Here is a 16,587-nt window from a genome sequence, read left to right as displayed (position 1 = left end):
GTTAGGTATTATTTTCTGTAGAAATAGTCATCTTCAAAGATAAATTATAACTTATGGCACTGCTGACATCAGTGACTAAATATATTTATTATTTTTTAATTTTTCAATTACAATTTACATTCTATATTATTCTGTATTAGTTTCAGATGTACAGCAAAGTGGTTAGAAAATCATGTACTTTACATTCGCCTGGTCCCCCCAACGTTTAAAGTACCCACCTGGCCCATTACATAGCTATCATGATATTGTTGACTATATTCCCTTTGCTATAAGCTACATCTCCGTGACTATTTGTAATTACCTATTTGTACTTCTTTTTTTTTTCTTTTTTTAAGGTGGGTACACTTATCCCCATTTTTAAAAAAATACATTTTGTTGATTTTTTAGAGAGGATGGGAGAGGGATAGAGAGTTAGAAACATCAATGAGAGAGAAACATCCATCAGCTGCCTCCTGCACACCCCCTACTGGGGATGTGCAACCAAGGTACATGCCCTTGACAGGAATCGAACCTGGGACCCTTCAGTCCGAAGGCCCACGCTCTATCCACTGAGCCAAACCGGTTAGGGCTATTTGTACTTTTTAATCCCATCACATTTTTCACCCAGCCCCCAACACCCCGCCCCTCTGACAACTGTCAGTCTGTTCTCTATATGTGTGAGTCTGTTTCTATTTTGTTTGTTTATTTTGCTCTTTAGATTTCACATATACATACAAGCACGTGCAAAGGAGGTTTACAATTGTGAGTCCATGAAACACAGTTTATTCTTGTATTATTATAATCATAACCTGCATGTTTTTTTCCATAGGAACAACTGTAAGCCTTTGCTCACCCCAAAATAAACCCCATACCCATTATCAGTCATTGTTCATTCTCTCCTCCCAGTATCCCAGCTCTAGCCTATCAATGATTTATGTTCTGTCTATATATTTGCCTATTCTGGACATTTCATAAAAATGGAATCTTACAATGTACGGTCCCTTGAGATTGGCTTCTTTCACTTAGCATAATGTTTTCTAAGTTCATCCATGTTGTGGTATGTATCACTACTTTATTCCTTTTAAATAATATTTCAGTGTATGCTTATATCACATTTTATATATGCATTCATCAGTTAATGGGCAAGTTGGGTTTGTCTCAGTCAGCTCAACTGCTATAACAAAATACCATAAACTGGGTGGTTTAACAACAGACATTTATTTCTCATAGTTCTGGAGGCTGGGAAGTCCAAGATTCAGGTGCTGGCAGATTTGGTTCCTGGTCCAAAGTAGCTGTACCATTGCACACTCCTACCAGCACTGTGTGAGGGTTCCAATTCCTCCACGTCTTCATCAACGTTTCTTATCTGTTGTTTGATGATAGCCATCCTGGTGGCTATAAGGTGGTCTCTCATAGTTTGGGTTTGCATTTGCCTAATGACTTATGATGTTGAGCATCTTTGCATATGCTTATTGGTCATCTTAATATCTTCTCTTGAAAAATGTCCAAATCCTATGCCCATTTTTAAAATCATGGTAAAATATACATAAGATAAAATTGATCGTTTTAACCATTTTTAAGTGCACAGTTCAGTGGGATTATGTACATTCACATTGTTGTACAACCATCACTGCCACCTATCTCCTGAACTTTTTCATTTTCCCAAACTGAAACTTGTACCCATTAAACAGTAACTACCCATGCCCTCTTCCCTACCTCCTGGCAACCACCATTCTGCCGTTTGTCTATGAATTTGACTATTCTAGGTATTTTGTGTAAGTGGAATCATATACAATATTTGTCTTTTTGTGACTGTCTTAATTCATTTAGCATAATGTCCTCAAGGATCATCCATGTTGTAGCATGTATCAGAACTTCTTTCCTTTTTAAGGGTGAATAATATTCCATTGTATGCATGTATCATACTTGGTTATCCATTTATCCATCAATGGACACTTGGGTTGTTTCCATCTTTGGCTATTGTGGAAATGCTGCTGTGAATATTATTGTACAAATATTTCTTTGAGACCCTATTCTCAATTTTTTTTACAAAGGTATTTATTCCACTCTCAATTCTTTTGGGTATACTAAAGTGGGATTGCTGCATCATATGGTAACTTTATTTTTTAATTTTTTTGGTAACCACCATACTGTTTTCTATAGTGGCTATGTTGCCAGTGGAAAAAAGATTCTTCCACAGGTCATAGGAAGTGAATTTCAGGGACAAATGCATGGGAGGATTTGAGGTATTGTGGTAAGATTTATTGGAGTGAAAACAAAGGAAGGGCTTAGGCACACTGACTCATCCACAACTCTTTTTAATTTATTTTTTAATTTTTTGCTCTCTTAAACATTTTATTTTATAATTAAATCCTTGATAAATTATAGGTTAGCATTTGAGACATAAAGGGGGAAATAGTACAAATAGTTGATTAAAATACAGTCTATTTCAACCTTGTTGCAACATTCATATGATCTGCGGAATGAGGTATATGATCTTTCTGTTGACTTCCCATTACCCCAAGATTAACAGAATGTAAAGCCTCCATAAACTATTATATCTACCTAGGGAATATAGTTCTTTGTATAATGGACTGCATAGCATCTGCCTGAGAAATCTAAGTACAACTGCAGATGCTAAAAGAACCTATGTGCTTTCAAATGTCTGTGCACAACTCTTTTTTAAAAAGTATATATTTTTATTGATTTCAGAGAGGAGGAAAGAGGCAGAGAGAGACAGAAACATCAATGATGAGAGAATCATTGATTGACTGCCTCCTGCATGCCCCCATTTGGAGATTGAGCCAGCAACCCAGGCATATGCCCTGACCAGGAACTGAACCATGGCCTCCTGGTTTATAGGTCAACGCTCAACCAATGAGCCATGCTGGCCGGGCCACAACTCCATTTTTTAATCAGGCTTTTTTTGTTGTTGTTGAGTTGTAAGTATTCTTTATATATTCTGGATATTAACCCTTATCATATATATGAGTTGTAAATATTTTTTCCCATTCTGTCGGTTGTCTTTTTACTGCTTTAAGAATGTCCTTTGTTGCACAGAAGTTTATATTTTGATGCAGTTCACTTTTCTATTTTTTTCTTTTATTGCCTATGCTTTTGGTGTCATATCCAAGAAACCATTGTCAAATCCAGTGTCATTTCTCCTGTTTTCTTCTAAGAGTTTTGTAGTTTTAGACTACCAAAAAAAAAATAGAAAATGTTTTCCTTTTTCTCTTCATGTTGTAATCCTGCATAGCTCCTATATCTACTATAAAATGTCTAGCTAACCTGAAAGCTTAATTTGTACCAGTATTAATGTGTTGCTCCTGTTCGTTATCTATGGCTACATATGAAACATCTCAAAGCTAAGTGACTTAAAACATGATGTCATTGCTTACTAAGAAATCTACACTCAGCTGGAGTAGGCTAGAATGGCTTGGAGGCAGGTAGCTGGAATTCTCTGAAGGGTCACTCACTTGCTCACCTGTGGGACTTCAGCTTCGGCTGTGGCCACAGTACTTGTGACCTTTCCATGTGGCTTCTGGGCTTCCTCACAGCATGGTGGCTGGGTTCCAAGGGTGAGCACTGAGAGAGATAGAGATTAGAGATAGAGATAGAGAGACAGAGATAGATAGATAGATAGATAGAGAGAGAGAGAGAGAGAGAGAGAGAGAGAGAGAGAGAGAGAGAAGGGAGCAGGCAGAAGCCATTGTTTTGTAGGAATTAATTTCTGAAGTCAAACCAAGTTCCTCTTTTTGTTCTCTATTGGTCAAGTAGCTTAGCCCAATTTAAGGGCAGGGAAAATGGGCTCCTCTTCTCGATGGACAGCTGCAAGGTTCTGGAAGAGCTGTGGCTATTTTTGGAAAATGCAATCTCTATACCTTCCAATGGTAATATACAAATGTAAAGTGGCAACATCAAAATATAATGAAATTATTGTTAAAGTGGGATCTTCAGGCAATAAAGCACACCTCTGGCAGAGATATTTAGGCAGCTCTTTCAATTACATTAAGTAGGCAAACATATATTGCACGATACATGGGCCAGTTCTGAAAGGGCACAGTGAACTTTCTAAGGATTAAGTGAGCCAAGTTTTCCATGCAAAGTCTTGCAAAGTAGAATTTATTTTTGCACTCATTAATCTCAGGATTTGAAGGGAATGTTCTAATAAGTTCCCTTATCATTGCTGCCTAAACATCTATAGGAATATTGCCATCCAAAATGGTCAGGGTGTTATCAGTGTGGGTTCTTTTTTAAAACTCCGAAGCCACTTAATTATAAAATTGGTAAAGGTTAGACAGTTTGAAAAATGAATGTTGAAAAAAGTAATATGTCAAGGAAAGTCAGAAAAGGACATGGATTTGAAGGTCTTCTAGAATTCTATGGAGAAAGAGTGATCCTGTGGCAATTGAGTGACAGAATATAGGCAGTGCCCTAACCATTTTGGCTTAGTGGATAGAGCACTGGCCCTCAGACTGAAGGGTCCTGGGTTCGATTCTGGTCAAGGGCATGCACCTCAGTTGCAGGCTTGATCCTCAGCCCTGGTCGGGGTGCAGGCAGGAGGCCACTAATCGATGTGAAAGAGACATTTCACATGGATGTTTCTCTCTCTCTCTGTCTCTCCCCATTTCTTCCCCTCTCTCTAAAAATCAATGGAAAAATATCCTTGGATGAAGATTAACAACAACAAAATGAATATTGGCAGTGCCTTATTCATGCTGTTTTTGAACTTCAAGTCTGACTTATATTTGTGTAACCAGGTCTGATTATTTTAATGGTCAATGTGTGCCTGTTGAGAAAGTTACTCATAACTGGGGGGGAAAGAACTGCTCCAAAATGTTATCGTTTGTCACATAGCCAATCAGAAAGTTTTACAAATAGTTATATTGGCTGTTTTTATGCGTACTCAGGTCTAATCACTGGTACCCAATGATGACTGAAACAGAGCATTAAGTGAATATTGGGTTGTGACAGTCTGGACCAAATCCAGTCTGGTGAGCGATGGGATCCTGGGTGTAGTGTAAGTGCAGTTTTTGAGGGTAGGATGATGGGGACATTTGGCCTGGAAACTGAGAAGAACCATTTTCAAGATAAATTAAATCTTGAGCCCAGCTGGCATACCTATGAACCTGGAGGTCATGGTTCAATTCCCAGTCAGGGCACATGCCCTGGGTTGCAGGCTCGATTCCCAGTTGGGGGTGTGCAGGAGGCAGCCAATGAATGATTCTCTCTCATCATTGATGTTTCTATCTCTGTCTTCCTCTCTGAAATCAATAAAAATATTTTGTGAGGAAACCAAGATGGCAGCATAGGTAAGCACCTAAACTGCTGCCTCGCACAACAATTTCAAAACTACAACTAAAAGACAGAACGGACATTATCCAGAACCACAGGAAAGCTGTCTGAGTGGAAATTCTACAACTAGAAGAAAAGAGAAAAGCTCACGGAGAATCAGAAGAGCCGCAAAGGGCTGAGGTACGGAGACACGTGCACAGAGAGGAAGGGCGGCTGAGTGCCTGGCTGGCTTTCTCTGGCGGGAGGGAGAAGGAAGCTCCCAACTTCACTGAACCCCAGTTCCGACTGCACTGAACCCCAGTACCGGGAGAGACCCTGTGGACCCAGGCTCATACGGGGCGAGTCTGGACTGTCAGGTAGAGAGAAAGGCACATGGAGACTCAGGGAGCCACGGAAGGCAGGAGACTGGAGGCGCGCGCGCGAGTGCGCACAGAGAGAACTGACTGCTGAGGTTGCTGCTGGCTTTCCCTAGCGGGAGGGAGTGGGAAGCTCCCGACTGCACTGAACCCCAGTTCCGACTGCACTGAATCCCAGTTCCGGACGAGCCCCTGGGGACCCAGGCTCTTACGGGGGGAATCTGGACTGTCGGGGAAACTCAGGGGAGCTGCGAAAGGCAGAGATCTGGAGGTGCGCGCAGAGAGGACTGACTGTTGAGTGCATGGGCGCGCAGAGAGGACTGACTGCTGAGTGCATGGGCGCGCAGAGAGGACTGACTGCTGAGTGCATGGGCGCGCAGAGAGGACTGACTGCTGAGTGCATGGGCCGCTGAGTGTGACGCTGGTTTTCTCTAGCTGGAGGGAACTGGAAGCCCTCGACTGCGCTGAACTCCAGTTCTGGGCGAGAATCTGGGAATCCAGATTCATTGGGGGACAAACTGGACTGTCTGGCAGAGGGTGAAACTCGAGGGCGGCTTTCTCTCAGAGGTGCTTGCAGTGATTACCGAGGGACACTGAGACCTAGGGCCCTCATAGGGGAGGGCTGATGGGAAGCCAAGACTGTCTGCTGAGCCCTGAGACTCTGCTCCATCCAAGCTGAGCACAGAGACTTTTGCAATTTTGCAAGTTTTGTCTCATAAGGCTGTCTCCAGCACAGAAGTTCTCCCGGCGTAGACACAGCTGATCCTCACAACCAACTGGCTTGGAGGTCAATTCCTCCCAGTGATACCAACAACAATCAAGACTTAACTACAACAAGGCTGTACACACAGTTCACAAAGGGGTACACCAAGAGTGTCCACCTCAGGTAACTGGGGAGGCCGACCCACTGGGCCATATAGGACACCTAGCACACAAAGCTACCCTACCAACTCAGGGAAGCAGCGAAAATGCGGAGAAAAAGAAACAGGTCACAAATGAAAGAAATGGAGGAAAGCAAATGACTGGCTATAGAGTTCAAAACCATGGTTATAAGGCTTTTCAAGAATTTTCTAGAAAAGGTCGATAAATTTAGTGAGACCCTTGAGGATATGAAGAAGGACCAACTAGAAATTAAACATACACTTACTGAAATAAAAAATATTATACAGAGACCCAACAGCAGACTAGAGGAACGTAAGAATCAAGTCAAAGATTTGAAATACAAAGAAGCAAAAAACACCCAACCGGAAAAGCAAAAAGCAAAAAGAATCCAAAAATTTGAAGATAGTTTAAGAAGCCTCTGGGACAACTTCAAGCGTACCAATATCCAAATTATGGGGGTGCCAGAAGAAGAGAGAGAGAGCAAGATACTGAAAACCTATTTGAAGAAATAATGACAGAAAACTTCCCCCACCTGGTGAAAGAAATAGACTTACAAGTTCAGGAAGCGCAAAGAACCCCAAACAAGAGGAATCCAAAGAGGACCACACCAAGACACATCATAATTAAAATGCCAAGAGCAAAAGACAAAGAGAGAATGTTAAAAGCAGCAAGAGAAAAACAGTTAATTACCTACAAGGGAGCACCCATACGATTGTCAGCTGATTTCTCAACAGAAACTATGCAGGCCAGACGGGAGTGGCAAGAAATATTCAAAGTGATGAATAGCAAGAACCTACAACCAAGATTACTCTACCCAGCAAAGCTATCACTCAGAATTGAAGGGCAGATAAAGAGCTTCAAAGATAAGAAAAAGCTAAAGGAGTTCATCACCTCCAAACCAGTATTATATGAAATGCTGAAAGGTATTCTTTAAGAAGAGGAAGAAGAAGAAAAAAGTAAAGATAAAAATTGTGAACAACAAATACATATCTATCAACAAGTGAATCTAAAAATCAAGTGAATTAAAAATCTGATGTACAGAATAAACTGGTGAATATAATAGAATCAGGGGCATAGAAAGGGAGTGGACTGATAATTCTCAGGCTGAAAGGGGTGTGGGTGGTGCGGGAAGAGACTGGACAAAAATCGTACACCTATGGATGAGGACGGTGGTGGGGAGGTAAGGGCAGAAGGTTGGGGTGGGAACCGGGTGGAGGGGAGTTATGGGGGGAAAAAGGAGAAACAATTGTAATAATCTGAACAATAAAGATTTATTAAATTTAAAAAAATAAAAATATTTTGTAAAAAATCTTGGCTGAGGCAGATCTCATGTTCCAAAGAAGTAGACTGAAGAAGTCTTCTTTGGGTAAATATATAGCTGTTTATCTTGTTTTCATTAGAAATATCTTATTTTACACAAGATGCCTCAATGCCAGGCACTGTTGAATAAACACTATCCTCCTGGGACTCTCTGGCTCCATTTTTGGTGATGCTTGCTGTAGGGTGCAGGCTTGGTTTTGAGAAAATGATTAAAGGAGGAGGCTGTTGGACTAGGGCAGCTCTAATGCTTTGATAATCTATGTAAGCAAACCTTAAACCAAACTCAATGCATTGGAATCCAAAAAAATGAAAGCTAAGAACCACCAATCACAAACAGCAAGCTAGGGTTTCCCAAATCAGGCAACCGCTTAAGGTATAGCCATTCAAGTAGTTTCCTTGCTTGTGTTCTCTATCAAAACCTATTCCCTACCTCCTGTTGGTGGAGTGCTCCTAACCATTCCTGGTTTGGGGCTTCCTGATTTGAATGGATGTTCAGATAAACTCTTGAAAAGTTTATCTCTTATATGTTTGCTTTTATTGTAATGTAATATAAAGAGCATTAGGGTTGCGGGGGGAGGGGACATAGGGAGAGCTGGTCCCTGAGTCTGTTTTGATTTGAGGCTTAGGAGAAAGAAAGCTTCCATATGGTCCAACTTGATGATTAGAGGTCTTTTTTTTTTTAATTATGGTAAATCTTTATTGTTGAAAGTATCACATATGTCCCCTTATCCCCTCCTCCATTAATTTCTTCTAGCCTGCCTTTGCCCCTTGCCCCAGGCCTTCACCATCCTATTGTCTGTGTCCATGGGTTATGCATATATGCATACAAGTTCTTGGATTGATCTCTTACCCACCCACCCCCGCTGCTTCCCTCTGAGATTCTGAAGTCTGTTCTATGCTTCTATGTCTCTGGATCTATTTTGTTCATTAGTTTATTTTGTTCATTAGATTCCACATATGAGTGAGATCATGTGATACTTGTCTTTTTCTGACTGGCTTATTTTGCTTAGCATAATACTCTCCAGGTCCCTCCATGCTCTGGAGATAAGTTCAAAGGCCAAGGCTAGTATAAAGTGTTCCTTCCCTATTCTATATCTAGGTAAGAGTAATGATAATAGCTAAGATTATTCCTTTATTTCTGAGCTTGTTGCCATAATAACACCCAAATACCTCTTAATATGATTCCAGTTTCTAACACAGGATGAGATTCACAGCTCCTCTCAAACTGGATAGCCTACATTTGAGTTGACTTATTTTCCTCCATGGTCCATCACCAGACCTTTTGCCCTCCCTGGATCACAGGATATGTTTATGAGATTATGCTTTTCTTCTTTGTGTTTCCTTGTCTAACAGCTTACTTTCAACTCATCCTTCAAGGCTGTACTGGTTTCCTAGGCTGCTGTAACAAATTATCAGTTGACATACATTACTTATTTACTTTTTTATTGAATTTGTTGGGGTGACATCTATATATATAAAAACCAAATATGCAAAATGTCCCCCTTGGGAGTTCGACCAGGAGTTCGATCACTCACTATGATGTGCACTGACCACCAGGGGGCGGTGCGGAAGGAAGGATGGATGGAAGAAAGGAAGGAAGGCAGGCAGGCAGGCAGGCAGGCAGGCCTTGGACAGCAGCCGGCAGCCAGGAAAGGGAGGCCCTGGCCACCAGCCAGCAGCTGCTAGGGACCCTATCAGTGCACGAATTTCGTGCTCTGGGCCTCTAGTTGGTTAATAACATTATTCAAGTTTCAGGTATACAAGCACACAATACAATATACAGATGATGTATTGTAAATGATAGGTGCTTTTGAAAGGATTCAGAGTTCTGGTTCTTAAATAGAAAAGGTTTGGTTTTCATTCGTTGAATCACTAGATGGCAGCCCTGTGCCACTTTTCAAGCAGTCAGAAAAGTCCAAGTTTAGGAGGATAAGAAAGAGCCTAGGAGTTTGTAAGGATGCCAGTTCATTCATTTCTATCTTACGCGTGGTTTTGACATTCTGTTCTTTTGGATTTTTTCCATTAATTATGACACTCAAAAGTTTTTTGTTCACTGGAGGCAAAGAGCCAGAACTTTAATTAAACCCGTGGGGGCACTGCTGCGGTAACTGCTGTGCGCCAGGCACTTTACATAAATTGTTTCATTTAATTCTCATAACATCCCTGTGAAATAAGTATTATTACCTCTCTCTTTATAATGGAGAAAACTGGGGGTCAGAGAGGTTTAGCAATGAGCCCAAGACTACCTGGCTGAAAAGTAGGACTGAGTTGGGAACCCAGGTTAACTTAACTAATCAGTAAACCACCTTCAATAAATCCTTGAAATTAGTATTTTTTTGAAATCTCAGTAACTGAAAAATAATGCATTAGGCTTTAAAATAACTATTCTCCATATGCCAACATAGAAAATTTAAATGATTTCTTTTTTGCTGGGATGGCATTTTAGCCTTTTCTAGATTTATTATAGAAGATAAATCAGTTTAATGAGGATTGAGAAATAAAAGTATCTGATTTTTGCTTCAAAGCTCATTGAAACTTAGGTGTGATTTTCTTACAGCGTACATCATACATCGCTCTCTCCTTTGTAATATAAATTTGTGTTTACATGTGAAATCATGTACTTCCCAGTGAGTTCAGGAAAATAGGATCCATGCCTGAATTATTTCTCTATATTCTTGCCTTTACTGAGTTTGTGTGTAATCAGAATGGGTGTAATCAGGTGGAGAAGAATAATAAATGCAAAATAATCCATATGAACAAAATATCAAAATTTTACATAAACACAGAATTCATAACAAGGCCATGCTGAGTCATATTGGAGCCTGAGGCCAAAGGAGTTTTGTGATGCCCTTTAAATTTTGCACTCAAGATGGATGCTTTACTTGCCTGATCCTAGTCCCAGTCCTGGAAACACTCCTAGTTCAGACAGGTTTTCTCAACATGTAGCCAATAAAAATTTATTGAGTGACTACTATGTGCCAATCACAATGCTCAGTTTTCTAAACAAAATGACGAGTAAAAATGGACCTAATTTCTGCTCTCATGGAGCTTAGGGAGCAAATACTCACAGTTGGAAAGCATTATTATGTAGTAAATAACTATTAGTCACTCACTCTTTTGTTATAAACAGGAAAAATAGGTGGAAACTGAGCCATGTGCTGCAATGGAACCTTATTTCTCTGATGAATTTTATAACTTCTAAGTACAACAGATCAAACTTCTTTCAAAGTATTCTGAAAGAAGTTTGACCTGTTGAAATAAATTGTAGTGCTTAGGTCCTCTTCTTTCATTAGTATTCTGACCTGGGAGATTGATATATATGCGTAATTGGGGACACCATGCATTATTTTTCAGTTTCACAGTGGTTAAGAAGTGGTTATGAGCATGGGTTTGGGGATAGTCAGACTTGAGTTTGTGCGTTATTAAGAAGACCTGGTATCCTAATACTGGGGTTTGCTTCCCAGCTCTACCATCTTCTAGTTGGGTAACTTGGAGAATTTATTTAACATTTCTGTGCTGCTGTTTCCTTGTTGGTAAAAAGAAGGTAGTGAGTATATAAGCTTATCTATGTAAGGTGCTTAGAACAATTCTTGGTACCTTATATTTATATTTATGTATATTTCTGCTAGTAATAGTAGCAGCAGTTCTGTGTAAATTACTTGGTTTATCTAAGCTGCAGTTACTTCGATTGATAAATGAAAGAAAAATAATATCTACACCACGAGGCTCTTGTGATGACTGAGAGAATAAATGGATATCACTTAGCTCAGCGTATAAGTGCTCAAGAAATAGTTCTCTCTCTTTTTAAAAAAGTAATGTTTGTCTTCTTAACTAAAGATCCTTTAAAATCTAATAGGAACTATAGATTATTCATTCTGTGTGTTGGTGTTGTTCATAGTGTCAGGGATTTAACAGATACTCAATAAACCTTTGATGAGAGCATGTTTAAATGAATGAAGATTAGAATCATAAAAGCCATTAAGTAGTGAAGTATGCATGCAGTTGTGTTGTGTATGTGTGTGTGTGTGTGAGAGAGAGAGAGAGGGGGTGGGTAGGGAGAGAAAGAGAGAGAGAGAATGAAAGAGATTATATGTATCTAGGAAAGTACTATGGTCTGAATGCTTGTGTGCCCCTCAAATTCATACCTTGAAATTCTAACGCCCAATATGATGGTATTAGGAAATGTGATGGTATTAGGAGGTGGGTCAAAAGGCTCTACCCTCAGGAATGAGATGAACACTTTTATAAAAGAGGCTCCAGAGCTAGCTCAACCCCTCCCAACAAGTGAAGACAGTGAAACTCAGCAGTCTATGACCTGGAAGAGGGCCTTCACCAAAACCTTAAACCTACAGCCTCCAAAACTGTGAAAAATAAATGTCTGTTGTTTTTCTGTGGTATTCTGTTACAGCAGGCTGACTGGTCTAAGACACAAGGTCCATGAGGAGCTCCAATGGATCCAGTGAACCTTTCTTGTGCTTCCCTTGCTTATGTTTAACAAAGACCAAAAAAGAAGGTTTCAAGAAGACAATGCAGAGTTTTGCAAGTGGGAGAAGATATTCCCAGACCCCATCAATTTCCCTGACAAATCACACAACTCAAGTGAAGTTATTTGAGAAGATATCAGAGTAAATGTAGAGCCAAGGAACACAGAATAGTGGAGTTTTTATTTTCTTTCTTCTTGATCATGTTCTCAGCTTAGCTCACCTCTTTGTTCTCTTTCCACATCTTTTGCAGAAGTTAGAGGGGAAAAAACAGGTCAATCAATATTTACTCTGGCCCTAGCCAGTTTGGCTCAGTGGATAGAGGGTCGGCCTGCAGACTGAAGCGTCCCAGGTTCGATTCCTGTCAAGGGCATATGCCTGGGTTGCGGGTTTGATCCCCAGTAGGGGGTGTGCAGGAGGCAGCTGATCTGTGATTCTCTCTCCATCATTGATGTTTCAATCTCTCTCTCCCTGTCCCTTCCTCTCTCTGGAATAAATAAACTTACAAAAATTTACTCTGGCCCTAACCAGTTTGGCTCAGTGGATAAGAGTGTCGGCCTGCGGACTGAAGGGTCCCAGGTTCGATTCCGGTCAAGGGCATGTACCTAGGCAGCTGATCAATATTTCTAACTCTCTATCCCTTTCCCTTCCTCTCTGTAAAAAATCAATAAAATATATATATTAAAAAATAATAAAAATTTACTCTGAAGATTAAAAGTTGCAGCTTCTTTAGAGTACATCTTTTAAGCTGATGCCATCCATAGGAGGATGCCTGAATGCCACCCCCCCACCATATTTATTTATTTATTTTTATTTATTTATTCATTTATTTTTAAATCTTTATTGTTCAGATTATTACAGTTGTTCCTCTTTTTTCCCCCCATAGCTCCCCTCCACCCAGTTCCCACCCAACCCCATACCCTTACCCCCCCACTGTCCTCATTCATAGGTGTATGATTTTTGTCCAGTCTCTTCCCGCACCCGCCACTCCCCTTTCCCCTGGAGGATTGTCAGTCCACTCTCTTTCTATTCCCCTGATTCTATTATATTCACCAGTTTATTCTGTACATCAGATTTTTAATTCACTTGATTTTTAGATTCACTTGTTAATAGATATGTATTTGTTCATAATTTTTATCTTTACCTTTTTCTTCTTCCTCTTTTTAAAGAATACTTTCAGCATTTCATATAATACTGGTTTGGTGGTGATGAACTCCTTTAGCTTTTTCTTATCTTTGAAGCTCTTTATCTGCCCTTCAATTCTGAGTGATAGCTTTGCTGGGTAGAGTAATCTTGGTTGTAGGTTCTTGCTATTCATCACTTTGAATATTTCTTGCCACTCCCGTCTGGCCTGCATAGTTTCTGTTGAGAAATCAGCTGACAATCGTATGGGTGCTCCCTTGTAGGTAATTAACTGTTTTTCTCTTGCTGCTTTTAACATTCTCTCTTTGTCTTTTGCTCTTGGCATTTTAATTATGATATGTCTTGGTGTGGTCCTCTTTGGATTCCTTTTGTTTGGGGTTCTGTATGCTCCCTGGACTTGTAAGTCTATTTCTTTCACCAGGTGGGGGAAGTTTTCTGTCATTATTTCTTCAAATAGGTTTTCAGTATCTTGCTCTCTCTCTTCTTCTGGCACCCCCATAATTTGGATATTGGTACGCTTGAAGTTGTCCCAGAGGCTTCTTAAACTATCTTCAAATTTTTGGATTCCTTTTTCTTTTTGATTTTCCGGTTGGGTGTTTTTTGCTTCTTTGTATTTCAAATCTTTGACTTGATTCTTGTGATCCTGTAGTCTGCTGTTGGGTCTCTGTATATTATTTTTTATTTCAGTAAGTGTATGCTTAATTTCTAGTTGGTCCTTCTTCATATCCTCGAGGGTCTCACTAAATTTATCGGCCTTTTCTAGAAAATTCTTGAAAAGCCTTATAACCATGGTTTTGAACTCTATATCCAGTCGTTTGCTTTCCTCCATTTCTTTCATTTGTGACCTGTTTCTTTTTCTCCGCATTTTGGCTGCTTCCCTGAATTGATAGAGTGGCTTTGTGTGCTAGGTGTCCTATAGGGCCCAGTGGCTCAGCCTCCCCAGTTACCTGAGTTGGACACGCTTGGTGTACCCCTTTGTAGACTGTGTGCACAGTCTTGTTGTAGTTAAGCCTTGATTGTTGTTGGTATCACTGGTAGGAATTGACCTCCAGGCTAATTGGTTGTGAGGATCAGCTGTGTCTACGATTGGAGAACTTCTGTGCTGGAGACACCCTTATGGGGCAAGACTTGCTTCAGTGGGGCTTTGGTGCTCACTGAGTCTGCCCCCTAAGTATGTCCTTTATGGATCTGAGGAGTTGTAATCTGGATGGTCCTACTCTGACCCCTGGGTACACTGGCTCTTAGATATCCAAGGAGGTGCTAATTTAGCCTCTGCCTGAGGCCATCCAGCAGGAGCTCCGGAGAGATCTGCAGATTCTTCTTCTTTGTTTGGGTTTTGCAGGTGCCCAGATGAGGCCCAGCTGTGAAGCAATGCAAGCTGCTGTGGGGCCTTGGGCCTTATTTTGGATGTTCTGGGTCTTTCTGTCTCAGCTGCAGTTTGTTAGGTAAGTTTAGATTTCAAAGGACTAGGCCATTCATATGCAAAAGCCTCTGCACACAGCTTGGATGGGGTGGAGTCTCAGGGCAGAGCAAACAGCAGTGGCTTCCCGTCAGCCCTGCCCTAAGAGGCTCCCAGGTTTCAGTGTCCCTTGGAAGTCGCTGCAAGCACCTCTGAGAGAAAACCACCCTCGAGTTCTGCCTGCTGCCAGCCCGTCCAGTTTCTCCCCGAATGCATCTGGGTCCCCAGAGTCTTGCCCGGAACTGGAGTTCAGAACAGTCAGGAGCTTTTGTCTCCCTCCCGATTGAAAAAGCCAGCCGCATACTCAGTTGCCAGCCCTCTCCGCGCATACGCCTCCGTACCTCTGCTTTTTACTTCTGCAGCTCTTCTGAGTCTCAGTGTGCTTTTCTCTTCCCTTCTAGTTGTAGAATTTCCACTTAGCCTTCCTAAGGTTAAGTGGAAATTCTTAACCTGGTTCCGGATGATGTCCGTTTTGTCTTTTAGTTGTAGTTTTGAGGTGGTTGTGCGCGGCAGCAAGTTCAGGTGTTTACCTATGCCGCCATCTTGGTTTCTCTCTCCACCCCCCACACCATATTTAGAAAGGTTTTCCATGTTCACTACCAATGAAATCATGACTAATAATTGATTGTAAGAAACAATCAGTTTAGTTGTTGGAGTGCAGGCTGTTGTGTTTTAGTCATCACAATGTCAGGATTGTCGGTCTAGTAAAAAAATTCCATGATCATGTAGAATTTTGTCTGTACCCATTAAATAATCAATTGAATTAAACTATCTACTTAAAAGAACTGGTCTAAAAAAAAAAAAGAAAAAGAACTGGTCTAGTGGGTAAGAGTGTGACCCTTTTGGGTTAGACTGCTTGGCTGTGAATCCTGAATTACACTGTTTTCCAGCCATGAGACTTTCAGGGTTTACTTAAACATTTTTAACTTTATTTTTATTGTTGACACTATTACAGATGTCCCTATTTTCCTCCTCTTTGCCCATCTCCACCCAGCTCCCGTGCCTCACTCTTTCCCTCTGGCCATCACCTCACTGTTGTTTGTGTCCATAGGTTATGTATATATGTTCTTTGGCTAATCTCTTCACGTTCTTTCATCCAGTTGCCCCTCCCTCCACCCCCTTCCCCTCTGACAGCTGTCAGTCTGTTCCATGTATCCATGCCTCTGGTTCCATTTTGTTTGTCAGTTTATTTTGTTCACTAGATTCCACATATAAGTGAAATTATATGGTATTTGCCTTTCTCTGACTGTCTTATTCACTTAGCATAATAATATCCAGGTCCCCTCATCTATTAAATGAAGTGATGTATGCACAGTATTCAGCACAGTGCTGGCTTATATTACAGGTGCATGATAAATATTAATGATCATTATTGGTATTAAGCTGACTGGGCATCAGATGGTTGCAGCCACTACTGAAGTCACTTCTGAGAGGGGAAAAGTCAGAGCATACATTTTTCCCAAGGTTGTTATTTTGCAAACTTTAATATTAATGCACTCAATTCACGGGATGAGCTCCAGAAAAACTGGATAGCTGAAGAGGAAAATTACCTAATCACCAATGTGATTTTAAAAAGGTTGTTTCAAATGACAACAAATGCTAATACTGAACTGTGAGGGAAGGAGAATATGGATATCCAATGTCTTGGATTATTTTATCTCCTCATTTGCAC

Source organism: Cnephaeus nilssonii, assembly GCF_951640355.1.
Source record: "Cnephaeus nilssonii genome assembly, chromosome: 5".
Classification (NCBI taxonomy): Eukaryota; Metazoa; Chordata; class Mammalia; order Chiroptera; family Vespertilionidae; genus Cnephaeus; species Cnephaeus nilssonii.
Note: the sequence above shows the minus strand (reverse complement) of the source record.